The sequence below is a fragment of the Ursus arctos genome, unplaced genomic scaffold (assembly GCF_023065955.2).
Source record: "Ursus arctos isolate Adak ecotype North America unplaced genomic scaffold, UrsArc2.0 scaffold_7, whole genome shotgun sequence".
NCBI classification, from domain to species: Eukaryota; Metazoa; Chordata; class Mammalia; order Carnivora; family Ursidae; genus Ursus; species Ursus arctos.
The window spans coordinates 70758641-70773397 of NW_026623089.1; the positions used below are offsets into that span (position 1 = coordinate 70758641).

A 14757-nucleotide genomic window follows, 5' to 3' on the forward strand; every position below is an offset into this window, starting at 1 on the left:
TCTATATGTGTCTTTAAGGCTAACGTGAGTCTCTGGTGGGCAACACGTCATTAGATCTTGTTTTTTTAACCCATTCAGCCATTCTATGTCTTTGGTTAGAGAATTTAATCATTTTATGTTTAAAGTCATTACCAATAGGTAAGGGCTTATTTTTTTTCCATTTTGTTAGTCATTTTCTGGTTGTTTTGTAGATCCACTGTTCCTTGTTTCTTATCCTGCTATCTTTTTGTGTGTGTTTTGTTGTCTTTTGGTGTCAGTATGCTTTCACTTCTTCATCATGTTTTTTGTATAATTGCTACAGGTTTTCCCCTTGTGGGTACCACAAGGCTTACATGAAAATATCTTAGAACTATAACCCCATAGTTTAAGTGGACAACAAATTCACTTCAGTAGAAGTCCTAAACTTTATACCTGTACTTCTCCTCCCCCTCACATTTTAGGTCATTGCTGTTACAATTTACACATTTTTTTATATTACATAACTAATAACAGATGTGGGGCTGTGCTGGCCTGGGGGAGGGGCAGTGTGGTCAATGTGTAGCCAGTCTGTCTTGGTCTCTGAAGTGCAGGGGAGTGCCTCAGCCTCACCTCCATGTTCTAGGATTCTCTGAGGTATCTTGTTCTTGAATAGTTATGGGTTGTTCTTGTGAGGGGGAGCCAAGTCAAGAACGACCTATGTCACCGTCTTGGTGATGTCACCTTTCATTTTAAAAGATGAAATTCTGGGGGTGCCTGGGTGGACCAGTCAGTTAAATGTCCGACTCTTGATCTCAGCTCAGGTCTTAATCTTGGGGTCATAAGTTCAAGCCTCTTGCATTGGGCTCCATACTGGGCATGGAGGAGGCTACTTAAAAAAAAAAAAAAAAGAAGATGAAATTCTGTCCTTCTCCTAATACAGAATAATTTCTACTAATGTTACCACTTCAGGATCAGCACATGCACTGCCATATGCACACATGCCTTCTTTGTATACGTATATTTTTAGTCAAGTCCAATTGGATAGATCTCGGGGAAACTTGCTATTGAATGCTATGTTTAAAAACTATTACAACGGATGCCAAATTTCTTGTTATCAAAGATAAGACCAGAGAAATCCAAAGATAAAAAAATTTCAGAAGTTTAGGGATGCCTAGGTGGCTCGGTCGATTAAGTGTCTGCCTTCGGCTCAAGTCATGATCTCAGGGTCCGGGGATCAAGCCCTGCACTGGGCTCCCTGCTCAGCAGGGCGTCTGCTTCTCCCTCTGCCCCTCCCCTGTGCTCTCTCTCTCTCTCTAATGAATAAATCTTGAAACAGTTTTTAGAAGTCTGGTGTAAAGTGAAAGCACACACATTATTCAGGCAATCTTGGTGGAATCTAACATCATAAAATTTAAAATTCAGAAAACTTTGTAAGAGAAAAAACAGAATTAAGATAGTCTCCCCAGGTTCATCAGACAAATCTGAATTCAAAACCCGGATGTGCCTTGATTAGTTATATGATCTTGAGCAAGGAAAGTACTTACCATCTTTAGATCTCAGATTTCTAATCTATGAAATGAGACTCGCAGGGCATACTTCAGTGAGTTGTTTTGCATATTAAAAGAAAAAACAAATGGGCAAAGTCTATACATGTTCATTTCCTGTTCTCCTCTAAACATGAATATGAAGGCGTCAAAACTAAAATTAGCCATATTCAAACTTAACCCTTAATACACCACAAAGATCAAGAAAATGGAATTGATTCTACCAATAGCTTTCAAATGAACACACACCAACAAAAGGATGGGACTTTCCTTGGTTTGGTAGTTTTCAACTTTATATCTCAGATTCCAATTGTCCGAGTACATCTTGACGCAGAGAGAAGTTTAACTACAAGGGAATTTGGGAACGAAATTTTTCGTTGTTTGGATTAGGGCCAGAATTCAAACTCCTTCTGATGAGTCTTCTGACTTTTTTCCTTTAGCCAACTCTATTACTGTGTTACTTCCTCTGTTCCCTCTTAGCTTAATGGAAATGCTAAAAGCAATGCACAATATCGCTCATATCAAATATCATGGTCATAGTCTCAGTCCTGGAGGAGTCTACCTACCCTGTATGGGTGCCCTGCTACATCACAGAGCTCATGCCTGCTGAGATGCACCCTTTGGCCAATCTGGAATTTACAAAGCTAGAGTCACTAATGGCTTTGACAGCAAACAAGAAGTGTCCACTGTCTCTGTAAGACTCCTTAAAATCCCAGTAACACTAGGAAATTGTGGGGTTTGTTTGGGTTTTTTTTTTCGGCTTTTTAAGTTTTTATTTTAATTGCAGCTAGTTAACATACATTGTAATATTAGTTTCAGGTGTACAATACAGTGACTTAACACTTCCATACAATACCCGGTGCTCATCAGGACAAGAGCACTCGCTCCTTAATCTCCATCACCCATTTCACCCATCCCCTCACCCACCTCCCCTCTGGTAACCATATGTTTGTTCTCTATAATTAAGAGTCTGTTTCTTGCTTTGTTTCTTTTTTTTCTCCATTGTTCATTTGTTTCCTAAATTCCACGACTGAAATCACATGGTACTTGTCTTTCTCTGACTTATTTTCTTAGCATTATACTCTCTAGCTCCAACCAGGCTGTTGCAAATGGCAAGACTTCATTCTTTTTTATGGCTGAGTAATATTCCAATGTGTATATACACACTTTTTTATCCATTCATTTATTGGTGGACACTTGGGCTGCTTCCTTATCTTGGCCATTGTAAATAATGCTGCTATAAACTTAGGGGTGCATGTATCCCTCGAATTAGTGTTTTTCTATTATTTGGGTAAATACCCAGTAGTGTGATTGATGGATTGTAGGGTAGTTCTATTTTTAACTTTTTGAGGGAACTTCCATACCGTTTTCCACAGTGGCTGCACCAGTTTGCATTCCCACCAACAGTGCATGAGTATTTTTTCTCCACCTCCTCACCAACACCTGTTGTTTCTCGTGTTGTTGATTTTAGCCATTCTGACAAGTGCAAGGTGACCTCTCACTGTGGTTTTGATTTGTGTTTCCCTGATGATAAGTGATAATGGACATCGTTTCATGTGTCTGTTGGCCATCTGTATGTCTTCTTTGGAGAAATGTCTGTTCATGACTTCTGTCCATTTTTAAATTGGATTATTTGGTTTTTGGGTGTTGGGTTTGATAAGTTCCTTATATATTTCAGATACTAACCCTTTAACGGATGTGTCATTTGCAGATGGCGTCTCCCATTCCTTTAGCTGCCTTTTAGTTTTGTTGATTGTTCCTTCACTGTGCAGAAGCTATTTTGTAGTCCCAATAGTTTATTTTTGCTTTTGTTTCCCTTGCCTTAGGAGACACATGTAGTAAGAAGTTGCTATGGTCGATGTCAAAGAGGTTACTGCCTATGTTCTCTTCTAGAATGTTGATGGTTGCCTGTCTCACATTTAGGTCTTTAATCCATTTTGAGTTTATTTTTGTGTGTGGTGGAAGAAAGTGGTGCAGTTTCACTCTTCTGCTTGTTGCTGTCCACCCAACACCATTTGTTGAAGAGACTTTTTCCCACTGGATATTCTTTCCTGCTTTGTCAGAGATTAATTGACCATATAATTGTGGGTTCATTTTTGGGTTTTCTATTCGTTCCATCGATCTATGTGTCTGTTTTTGTGCCAGTACCACACTGATTTGTTCGCCACAGCTTTGTGGTATAATGCAAAGCCTGAAATTGTGATGCCTCTGGTTTGGTTTTCTTTTTCAAGATGGTTTTGGCTATTCAGGATTTTTTATGGTTCCACACACATTTTAGAATTGTACATTCTAGTTCTGTGAAAAGGATGTTGGCATTTTGATAGGGAGTGTGTTCCATGTGTAGATGGTTTCGGGTGGCATGCACATTTTAACAATATTTATTCTTCCAACCTGTGAGCATGGAATGTCATAGACCCATCTGTTGGTCAGCTCTTCAGTCCTCGCACATTCAATGGCTAGGGTTTGCTCTGAGTTTGATGAATACGATAAAGACAGAAGTATGGGGAGGAGGGCTGGTGGAAGTGGGTGCTGGAAATGATTAAGACCATCAGACATGCAAAAACCATGGGCTATGACTGCATCATGGAAGCAAAGCTCACCTGTCAGAAACATTTGCCTTTCTTCCTCACTCCCTCGCTGCACCCCTCTCTCCCGCCCTCCTTTGTTTCTTTCCTTCAACAAATATTTATTATGTGTTTATGTATGCCGAGCACCACTTAAGTTACAAATGAGAACAAAACGAACTGTGTCTTGTCTTTATGGACCTTCCACTCTTGCGAGGGAGACACACAAAGAACAAGCAAACACAATCCACACAGAAAAGGCTGTGAATTTTCTCTAGACTTGATCAAACTCAGGATATACTGTTGCTGCCACGTGGACAGTTACCCTTTCACGGCTTCCTGGCTTTTTTGTGGTCTGCACAACTAGGATTCCCACCAAAATGAATAATTGGCAGCATTGTCACCTCATGTCTTCTTAAAAATAAACCTTTATAATTGTAGGAAACAAAGTATTAATAACGAGCTAGCTTCCCACTGTTGCTTAGCAGACCTCATACCTGTTGCAGAATCAGCGGCAGCTATCACTTCCTTATCATCGACTTGTCCTGCCTATGGTAGCTTTTTTTTTTTAAGATTTTATTTATTCGTTTGAGAGAGAGAGCGAGCATGAGTGGGGGGGGAGGGGCAGAGAGAGAAGCAGACTCCCCACTGAGCAGGGAGCCTGACTCAGGACTCAATCCCAGGACCCCAGGATCATGACTTGAGCCGCAGGCAGACACTTCACTGACTGAGCCACCCAGGTGCCCCTTCCTTAAAGCAAATTTAAAAAACACTTAAAAAAAAATGAAATAGATTGTCCTAATGAGCAAGTTAAAAAAAAAAAAACTAAATAAAATTTGGTCTCTTTCTCATTAGTGCTAAATTGTCTTCAATCCACACAGTCCGACTCTAAATACATAATCCCTCTTAACGAAAAATTCCAGGCCTTTCCACTTTTGCTGATGTGAAAGCTTATATGAAGGTCTGTTCTTAATATTCCTTTTAACTAATATATATGTATATTCCTTTTAACTATATTATATAAAACATGATGAATTTCTCTTAATCATTGCTCACAACTACACATTTCCCAAGTTGCAAAATTCCATTAATTAACACTCTTGGAGTGATCTGGGTTTATGCACATAGGAGAGGATTCGTTTGTACCTTTGTCTCCACTGATTTTTCAACTTGTTCCTCCTTGCTCATTCTGTGAGGAATCTTGGTTATTGGAGATCAAAGAAAAGAAAAAAAACCAAGTTTCCTCTATACTTTTGTCTTTTGTTTAGGTTAAAAATCAACATAGTTTTTATATTTGCCCAAGGTACACTATTAAAATGACTTCAAAGCCTTTTAGCCAGAATGTGTACAGAGAAGCCTTGTGGCAAATTACAGAACTATTTTATGAGAAATTAATTTGAAATGCTAGCAGAGACTATGGTATTAGGTTTCCAAGTAACATTACATTAATTCAGCAAGAATATCTTAGAGCCATTCTGAGTCAGAGGACAGGATGGCATTTTGATCTTAAAAGATAAGACGGTAATTCCAGATAGCTAATTATGCATAGGGTTCGTTATCCATAGTGGCAGAAGCATTAGGGTGAGTTTCCTCCATGAGATCAGTGCCAGATCCCATCCCACTCTTACTCACTATTAAACAGTTTTTCCTTCTGGTTTACACACAATGAGGCGAATATCTCTTTCCTCTGCTAAACCAGCGTGGGGGTGCAAAACCTATAATTACCTCCCATGGAGATGGCAGTCAGAAACTCCAATGGCCTCATCTGATCTCTGTAAAGTATTTAGCAGTGAAGTCGTGCTCCTCGTTAAGTCAGAGGACCTGGCTTGGAATCCTCTCACTTACTAAAATTATAGCTTTGGATAAGCTCTTTAATTTCTCTGGGCCTCAGTTTCCCTGTCTTGTAGAGTGTGAAAAATAATGACCCCCTCATTGACTCTAATACTGCAGTTGAAAGTACTCGGCACTAGCAGGTGCTCAGAGAATGTTAGTTTCCTTTCTTCTACAAGCTAGAGGGACGAAGAGGCAGAGGGCTGTATCGGTCAGCTTCTGCTGCGTAATACACCGAAACAGGGTTCATTCTGGCTTATGCCTCCACAAGTTGGCTGGAGGCACCACTGTAGACTGTGAGTTGCCAGGGCGGCTCTTGCTCGGTTGTCTTGTTCTGGGGCCCACGCTGATGGGACAGTCACCACCTGTTCTTGCTGTGGCAGAGGCAGAAAAGCAGGAGGGTGGACCAGAAACACGTGAGGCCTCCCCTGGTTGAGGCTCAGAACCGGTGGCCAAGCCCGATGTCTGCAGCGCGGTGAAACATATACACGTCCGGGGGAGGAACTGCAAAGCCACGTGCAAAGGACATGGATGCAGGACAGGTAAGAATTAGGAAAAACATGCAGTCTCTCAGAGAAGCGAGAACAGCCCTGAAACGTCATGACATGTGGACCAGACAGTCAAAGTCAGGCTAATAAAATGCCCTGCAGCCTATGAGCGGAGGAAGCAGGGGGGAGGCTTGTGTGGTCCAAAGGGACAGGGTGGTGTTAAAATGTTAGTCCCTTCACATTTACAGAGCCAAAAACAGAACGAACTGGGACAGTGAGGCTGTCAGAGTACAGGGTCCCCTGCAAAGTCAGATGAGCTCCTTGGTCTCAAAACACACACACAAATGAGGATGATGAAAATAACGTCTCTGCTCTAACACCCATTTATCAAATGACATTTACAAAGAGACTGGTGATGAATATCTGTTTCCCGTGAACTCCAAATTAATGGACACACGCAGATTCTGCCTCTGCTCATTTTGTCATCCACGAACGGTGACCGGAACACCTGCTATGTAGCAGGCACTGCGTGGAAAAATTAGCGAGGCGAAGACTAGTGGAGAGATGAGCTAATGAACCGTCGCGCGACAACGTGATCAGCACTACGGGGAAAGCATATACCAGGTGCGGCTGGAACACACAGGAGGGGTTCCCAGCCAAGCCTTGGGGGGGGGAGGCTTCGAAGAGGAGGCGCGGCCCCTAAGGTAGGTATGAGAATTCAACAGAAGTCCTAGGTCATAAGAGAAAAAGATGAAGTGATTTATGGTGGATTTAGCATCATTCACGCACACAGGAAATGAGAAAGTGATATGGACAGAAGCTCTGACAGGCAAAAAGAAGAGGGACTCACTTGTAATATTCCCCGTTTATATGCCTCTTGGGAAGGCAACCCCACAGTGGTCGACAACCGGAAAGGGACCCTGTTTCCTGGCCACTTCGCATAGATTTAGCTCCTTTTAGTCACTGGACAAGTATTCTGTGCCTGGATCCAGCACTGCGTCAGGACAGACATGGCTCCTGCCCTCGTGGAGCTCGTCATCACCAGCAAGGATGCTGTGCTACCTCGGAGGAAGGACAGGTGTTTGCGAGCCTCTCGGAAGGGGATGTGACCCCGTCCAGAGCCTGAGGGGGGACTGGTGGAGGAAGCAGGCACTGGCCCGGGGGAGCTGGGGCAGAACATGCCACGCAGATGGGCGCAGCGTTACATAAGGAAATGCAATTCTGCTGCACAGAAAACAAGAAAAGCAAATGGCATAGTAAGTGCTTAGCTTGTGACGCAGAGGCGGAAATCATAAGATGTTTCAAGTAAATAATCTGTGAGTCATGTTAAACAGAATGAATGAAACACATATGTGCTAAACATAGATAAAAAGCACGGAGGAAAGGAGAGTGTTACAGAAAGGGATGGAATGACCTCCTTGATGGCAACGCCGTTCCTACACTGGCTGTATTTGGTGTCACCTACTGTGCCCCAAATCCAGATGAAAGGCCTAGTGGCTGGGCAGGTCACGGGTGAGCTCTGATGGTGGGGTGTGCTGCCCTTTAGTCTCTGAACGGGCAGTGTGTTGGACCCAGGCACTTTTGTTCTACTGACCCCTGTCCAACCCCAACCCTGCTCCTCGTAACCACATCGTCAGAAAGAAGGCTGGCGGGAAAACAACGGAAAACTAGACAACCACACACTGTCGAAGGCAGGGTCGGGGGCTGTGATCCTGCCTCTGTATCCCATTCGAAGTGTGCTAACCTACCCTCGCGCTTTCCCCCTTCTTCTTCTCGTGTCCTTTCAATTGTTCTGATAACCCACGGGATCCAAGCATCTTCAGATGGTCTGCGAGACCTTCTGTTCTGTGGCCTCTCGGATAGTCTGCCTGGTGGTGAGCTCGAGGTTACCACTGCATGAGATTTCCGACACCAGGTCGAGCTTCCTGAGTGTCTTCCGCAGAGCTTAGGAGCCTCAGGACAAAGGGCACCCCAAAGATGGACAGTTGGGTTTATCTGGGCTGGGGGTTCTGCCAGTGGGCTCAGAGAAAGTAGGGGAAGGGGATCTAGGAAGTTGGCAAGAGGAAGGCTGAAGTGATGGACATGGAAGGACTTTAACTTGATTAGGGAGTGAACCGGGGGAAAGAAAGGAAGTAAGGGATGTGGGGGGGGGCACGGGGGGGGGGGACACAGGAGGACAAGGTAGAGGGGCGAGTCCGGCTTGTGAGCTAGAAGGATGGCAGGCTGTGGCAGGAGGGGAATACCCAAATGTGTGACTTCAGAAGGGATCCAGGTCACCTCTGCCTCGAGTTTGTCATATGACCTTGAAGTGATTGTGCCTTTGGGTTCAGAACTGACTTCGCTGCACCTGGGCTGCCTTGCACTTCAGTACCCAGCACTCATTCCCGTGATGCTAAGACCCCTTCCACTTCCCCCACCCCGCGGTGACTAACCCTCGCACGCAGCTAACCCGTAGCTTTTCTCACCTAGTCGTGGTGGTTGTCAGATGGTTCTGCTTCATTACAAGACTATAAATGTCTTGACATTCAAACTGCTTAAACATTTTACTAAAACGATCCTGTTCTTAAATATAATTCAACAAGTGATCATTAAGGACCTGCTCGAGGCCAGGCACGGGGGCAGGTCCTGGGCAGCACTTTGGGGAATGGGGACAACAGGTGAAGCGGAGCCACTCCTCCCAGGTGACTGGCGCTCTGCAGGCACAAGCCCGAAAGCCTCTGCTCCAGGGCATGCTGACTTCGTGCCAGATACAGGTGAAGTCCTGCTCCTGTCCCAGTTCTCCTCTCCCGCCCTCAGAGGTATCCGACGTGGTGACGCGGGGAGTCTCCTCTGTGCCATGCTTGTGTCCGTATGTCCATCAAAACATGGAGCATTGTCTTGTTTTTTTAAATGTACCTAAGTAGCATATTTTATCTATTGTTCTGTGACCTGTCCCGCCCACTCAACATCTTTTTCAGCAGGAGGCTGCACCACTGGATGACTGTGCAATTCCCCACTGACACGACACGTAGATGATATTTCTCATCAGCCTGGCGCAGTTCTACGTGCCTTCCAGACTCTCATTCACGTATCCTCAAAACAGGCAGTATTATGCCAGCCTGATTTTATACATGAGGAAACAGACACAGAGAGGCTAAGTAACCTATTCAAGTCACACAGCTAGTAAGTGGTGGAACAAGGATTCAAACCTATATTATCTGTCACATCAGGTCTTCATCCTGACCCCTGGACTACAGTGTCTCCTTATGGTGTTTCCGTCTTTCCCTGTTACAGGCTTACGACACGTACTCTCATGCCTACTGCCAGATGCACGCGAGTGGTTTCTTTCTGTTTTTTACTGGGAACTGGGATTGCGGGGTCCAGATGGTGTCTCCTACTGTGATGAGTTTTTATAATGTTAACTAGACCGGATACTAAAATGTCACAGGAACAATTCTGAGGCTTTGAAGGAATTCAGAGCAGTTAAATACTTACTTCAATGTTTTATCCAGCTCTTAACTCCAGCCTTTTTTTCTGTCACTGTGATCATCCGAGAGGAGGTTAATGGAATATAAGAATACTTTGAGAGAAGAGAGAAGACAGAATGACCCATGTCAAATAAGCAACTCTTTGAATAGCTTATCTCGTTCATCACAAAGGTACTTTCACCCAGCTGTGTGATGCCGTGCGGTCCACCCAGGAACTGGACATTTCCTCTGTATAATTTCAGCCCATAAATTTCCCTCATTAGTCTGCTAAACCACTTAGGGGATTCTGTATGTTGGCCTAAGCCAATAATTTTGAACACATTTTTGCAATATGATTATAGTAAGAACAGAATAGCTTTTGGTTTTACAACATTCCAGCATAATCGGTGTAAGTCGGAGAATGTTTGTTGAAATACTGTCTTCCCACTGTCTCGTTCTTATTTGGGTCCGAACTACAGCATCTTCATTTGAAAAGGACCGATGTATGTGTTGCTGTGATAACCAAGGGCGCTCCTTAAATCCAACAAATACAGTTAGCTCACAGATGAGATGTCTCCGGTGACTTTAAATGGCAAAGTGGTAATAGGACTGGGGGGCTTTTTGTTAACCCTCTCTGAGGGCCTTTCTGCCCTGGCTGAGTCCGAAATAGCAAACACACAAACCACAACGTGCGCCTCAGGAACGGTGAGGACCAGGCTTGCTCTTTCTCCCTCTCCGGTCCATTTCTGGGCCACTTTAGGGGAAATGGATATGTGTAATGCTATGGAGGAAATCCTAATTTTTCAGTACGTTGCAAAAGGTACAGTTTGACTGGGTGAAGACTTTGATATTCCCTTTCTGAAGGGAGGACTCTAGGACTTGAAAGTGAATTGGCACACTGACCACTAATGCTACCCTGCATGAAACATGGAAAACAGTGCATGTGCTCCTGGGAGGGGGCAGGGAGGACAGACAGGACCCTGCCCTGCACAGGGGAGGAGTGAGGGAGAAGCACCCTCGGATGGCGGCACAGGGGGACTTGTAAGATCACGGGTGATGTAAAACCCTCTTCCGTCACTCCTACAAAGTCTCTAGCAAAACTGACATTGGCCACTGGTGCTTTCGGTGGGAATGGAATTCTTTCTGGAGCGTTCGAAATCATCACAATTACACATGATACCAAAGTGGTTTCCAAACGGCAGGCCAGGCTCTGCTGGTGCGTGTGAAAGCAACTTAGTGTTTCGTGCCCAGCATTTAACAAAGGAAATAGGACAGAATAGAAAAGATCAGCTTGCACAGGGTGAAAGTAAGGAGGCTTTTGGAAAATTCTGTACATATTTTAGTCCATCTGGATGCTGTAACAAAATACCACAGATTGGGCGGCTCATGACCTACAGAAATTTTCTCACAGTTCTGGAGGCTACGAAGTCCCAGATCAGGGTGCTGGCATGGTTGGGGGCGGGCCCTTTCCTGGTCCATAGCTGGTGCTTTCTGCTGTGTCCTCATGCGGTGGGAGGGGCAAGGGATCCCTCTGGAGCCTCTTTCATAAGGGCACTAATCCCATTCCTGATGGCTCCGCATGATTTAAGCACCTCCCAAAGGCCCCACCTCCTAATAATCGTCTCTGGGGGTTATGATCTCAGCATATGGATTATGTTTATGAATACGAACATTTCAGACCAAGGCAGTATGATGTCCTGAGTTGTGATATAAAAGGTGTTTCTTTTTGTGGATCATGGTAAAGAAGGTGAGAAGCTCTGCACTACAGTGACAGGAACAGGAACCCCGACAGCTCGCTCAGCTCTGACAGATGCCTCGAGTCCTTATAAAAGCAGCCTTGACGCCTGTTGATTGCAGGACTATTCACAATCCCCAAGAGGTGAAGCAACCTCCTGTGGAGGAGGGATGATGGATAAACAACCTGTGGTATATACATACGATGGAACATTATTCAACCTTAAAAAAGAAGGATCCCATCAAAGGCGGGGACATAGATGAACCTGGAGAACATGATGCTGAGTGAAATCAGCCAGTCACCAAAGGACACATAGTGCATGATTCCACTGATCTGAGGTCTCTCAAGTAAGCAAAGTCCTAGAAGCAGAAAGTAAAGTGCTGGTTGAGGGGCTGGGGGATGGGTGGGGGGAGATGGAGTACAGAATTTTAGTCACGTAGGATGAGAAAGTTCCAGAGATGCATTGTACGACAATGTGCATGTAATTAACAACACTCTATTATATACTCAAAGATTGTTAAGTGGGCAAGTTTATGTCATGTTTTCTAACACACACACACACACACACACACACACGCATCCACGAGGAGTCTCGGCTCAAAGGTTCCCAGGGTTGGGTACTAGCTCCTACCTTCCGTTCTTCCTGCTTCTTTGCTTTCAATGCCTTGCGGATCTTGTTTGGGCATCTCCGCTCAGCCCCTTTAGGCAACCCTCTGGTTGAGCCCACCTTGCTCAGGGGGCTGCTTCTGACTCGCAGAACTGGGTTCCCCCCGGAGCCTGTGGGGCCCCTACTCCGGCGCAGGCTGCCCCTCCCCCAGGCAGGTGGGAGCAGGAGCGCAGAGCCCTGCGCATGCGCCCATGGCCCCCACCTCGCTGCGCCTGCCCAGTGGGGGAAACACTGGAAGGAACCCTGGGCACTCTGCTTGTTTCTCTCTCCACTTTCCACCCACTAGCTGTCTCGTGGGAAGAGGCTCCTCAGGTCACCTGCACGGCCACGTGTGTCAGCCAGGGTCTTTCCTTACTCGGAGGTTGCTCCGTGTTTGCACTAAGATGCTCTCAATGAGCAAACTCTACTCCAGCTTCCCTGAGCTGTTTTTTTCAACTATGCCTTTTTGGCTTTCCTGTTGTCACTGCATTGTCCAATTTTAGCAAGAATCCTCCTAAATCCGTTTATCCAGGACCACCCCACCGTCAATATCTGATCACCTTCCAAAACTGGCCCACCTCCCCATCCCCAGATGAGATCTGAATCACCCTGGCCGGCCCTCAGTGAGAATCTCCCTACCCCTGATGTTTCCTCTCACTGATTTCCATCCCCTGCCCCGACCCTGCCCCTCGGCTATGAATCCCCACTTGCCCCTGCTGTGTTGGGAGTAGAGCCCAATCTCTCTGCCCCACTGAAAGATCCCATTGCAGTGGTCCCTACAAGCCCCCCCTCCCTTGAATAAAATCTGCCTTACCTCTTCAACAAGTGTCATGACTATTTTCTTTCCTTAATAGTGCTCGGGTGGGTTTCAAAGCTGAACAGATCACTGACTCTATCATAAAACCTCCTCAGTTATTGGTGGGGGGAGTGGTATTTTGTACAGACTGAGGAGACAGCCAGCAGGACTGCTGAGGACTGAATGTGACTGTGTCAGACCCCTTCCCCAAACTCTCTATGGCTCCCTATTGCCCTTGGCAAAAAGTTCAAACTTCCTACCTCAGTTTACCATGACCCGCTTGCCCTTTGCCACTCCTCTACTTCTGACTCCTTGTCCAGGCCTCCAGAACAGCCTGCGGCTCTCAGAACCTCTGTCCCCAGCTTTTTTCCTGCCTTTGTCAAGTCCTGCTCTCCATCCCTACAGTTCTTTGGGGTGGCTAATTCCTACTTACTTTTCAAGTCTTAGCAGAAATGGAGCATTTACCATGACGCTAACAAAGCTTAAGCTTCAGGTTCTGTGTGAAGTCTTCATACCTCACTTCGTAACCTGGTATTCCTCTTGGTTTTTTATTTTTTATTTTTAAGATTTTATTTATTTATTTTACAGAGAGCGAGAGCAGGAGAGCCCAGGCAGGGGGAGCAGCAGAGGGAGAGGGAGAAGCAGGCTCCCCACTGAGCAGGAAGCCCGATGTGGGGCTCCACCCCAGGACCCTGGGATCATTACCCGAGCCTAAGGCAGACACTTAACCAACTGAGCCACCCAGGTGCCCCCTGGTATTCCTCTTCTTAAATAGGGTCCCAAGTTGTATAAGCCTGAGGCCTTACAAAATCTGAATCTACTTCTGAGTCTCAGTGTAGACAACCCTGTCTCCCGAATTCCTAAAGACGGGGATCTTGATGTCTTATATGTGCTGTCAACCAATCCCATAGCCCGGGACAGCCCTGACCGTGCTCCCTGTGGTCCTATGGACTCAATAGTCTCTGCCCTGAAACTCGTAGAGAAAAGGTATTTGTCCTTGAAGCGCTGAGAGTCAAAGTGCACAGTGGGTAGTAAATAAAAATGTGACTATATGATGCACTGCGTACATTGATTTGGGGAAATCATGTTTTCATGTTTCTCAAGGTATTGCATAAAACCTCCGATGTGAATGGAGGAGTGGGCACGATCCAAAGGAGACATTCTCAACACCGCCCCAGCCCTGCGTCTACAGAGCACAGCTGTTCCTGATTCTGACCCTCTTCTAGGAGCTTGATGGAATTTGCGGCAACTTCACCATATAAATGCAGCTTTATTGACTTCCCTACCACCTAAGGATCTCTCTGAAATAGGACTTTTTTATTAAAAAACAAACAAAACAGAAACAAAAGCTACAGTGTCTCTTCAAACTGAAGAGCCGTCCAATGTGTCCATTTTTCTTCCTCTGAGAGCTCATTATATTACACAATTTACTTCTCTTCCCTGTTCTTACTGAAATCTCAAGCTAGAGTTGTTGGACACTTGTCTACTCCTCACCATGACTCTGGCGCAGGTGCAGTCCTGGGAGGGTAGGTCCCCTTTCTGTGCCCTTTCTGCCCTCTTGGATTCTTGGATGACGTAGTGGCTGAAGTTAGTCTCCCTGAGTTCAAATCGCAGCTCTACTATTTAGGGATCGTGTTCTGTGAACTTGAACTGGTGACTTAATGGACTATTCACAACCAATCATGAAACTTTCAGGAACTTTGCAAACCTGTTGACGAACTTGAAATTGGCCTGGAGAGGAACATCTATG

General features: G+C 45.4%; 1 long non-coding RNA gene across 2 annotated transcripts in view; it reads left to right on the forward strand.

Moving 5' to 3' along the window:
- Nucleotides 1-12082, forward strand: part of LOC113258998 (uncharacterized) — a 28721-nt gene extending 16639 nt beyond the window's left edge. For both annotated transcript variants that reach the window (XR_003317427.4, XR_006410072.3), the window contains exon 3: nucleotides 6280-12082. This is a non-coding gene — a long non-coding RNA (uncharacterized LOC113258998). The remainder of the gene's footprint in view (nucleotides 1-6279) is intronic.
- The last annotated feature ends 2675 nt before the right edge of the window (nucleotides 12083-14757 follow it).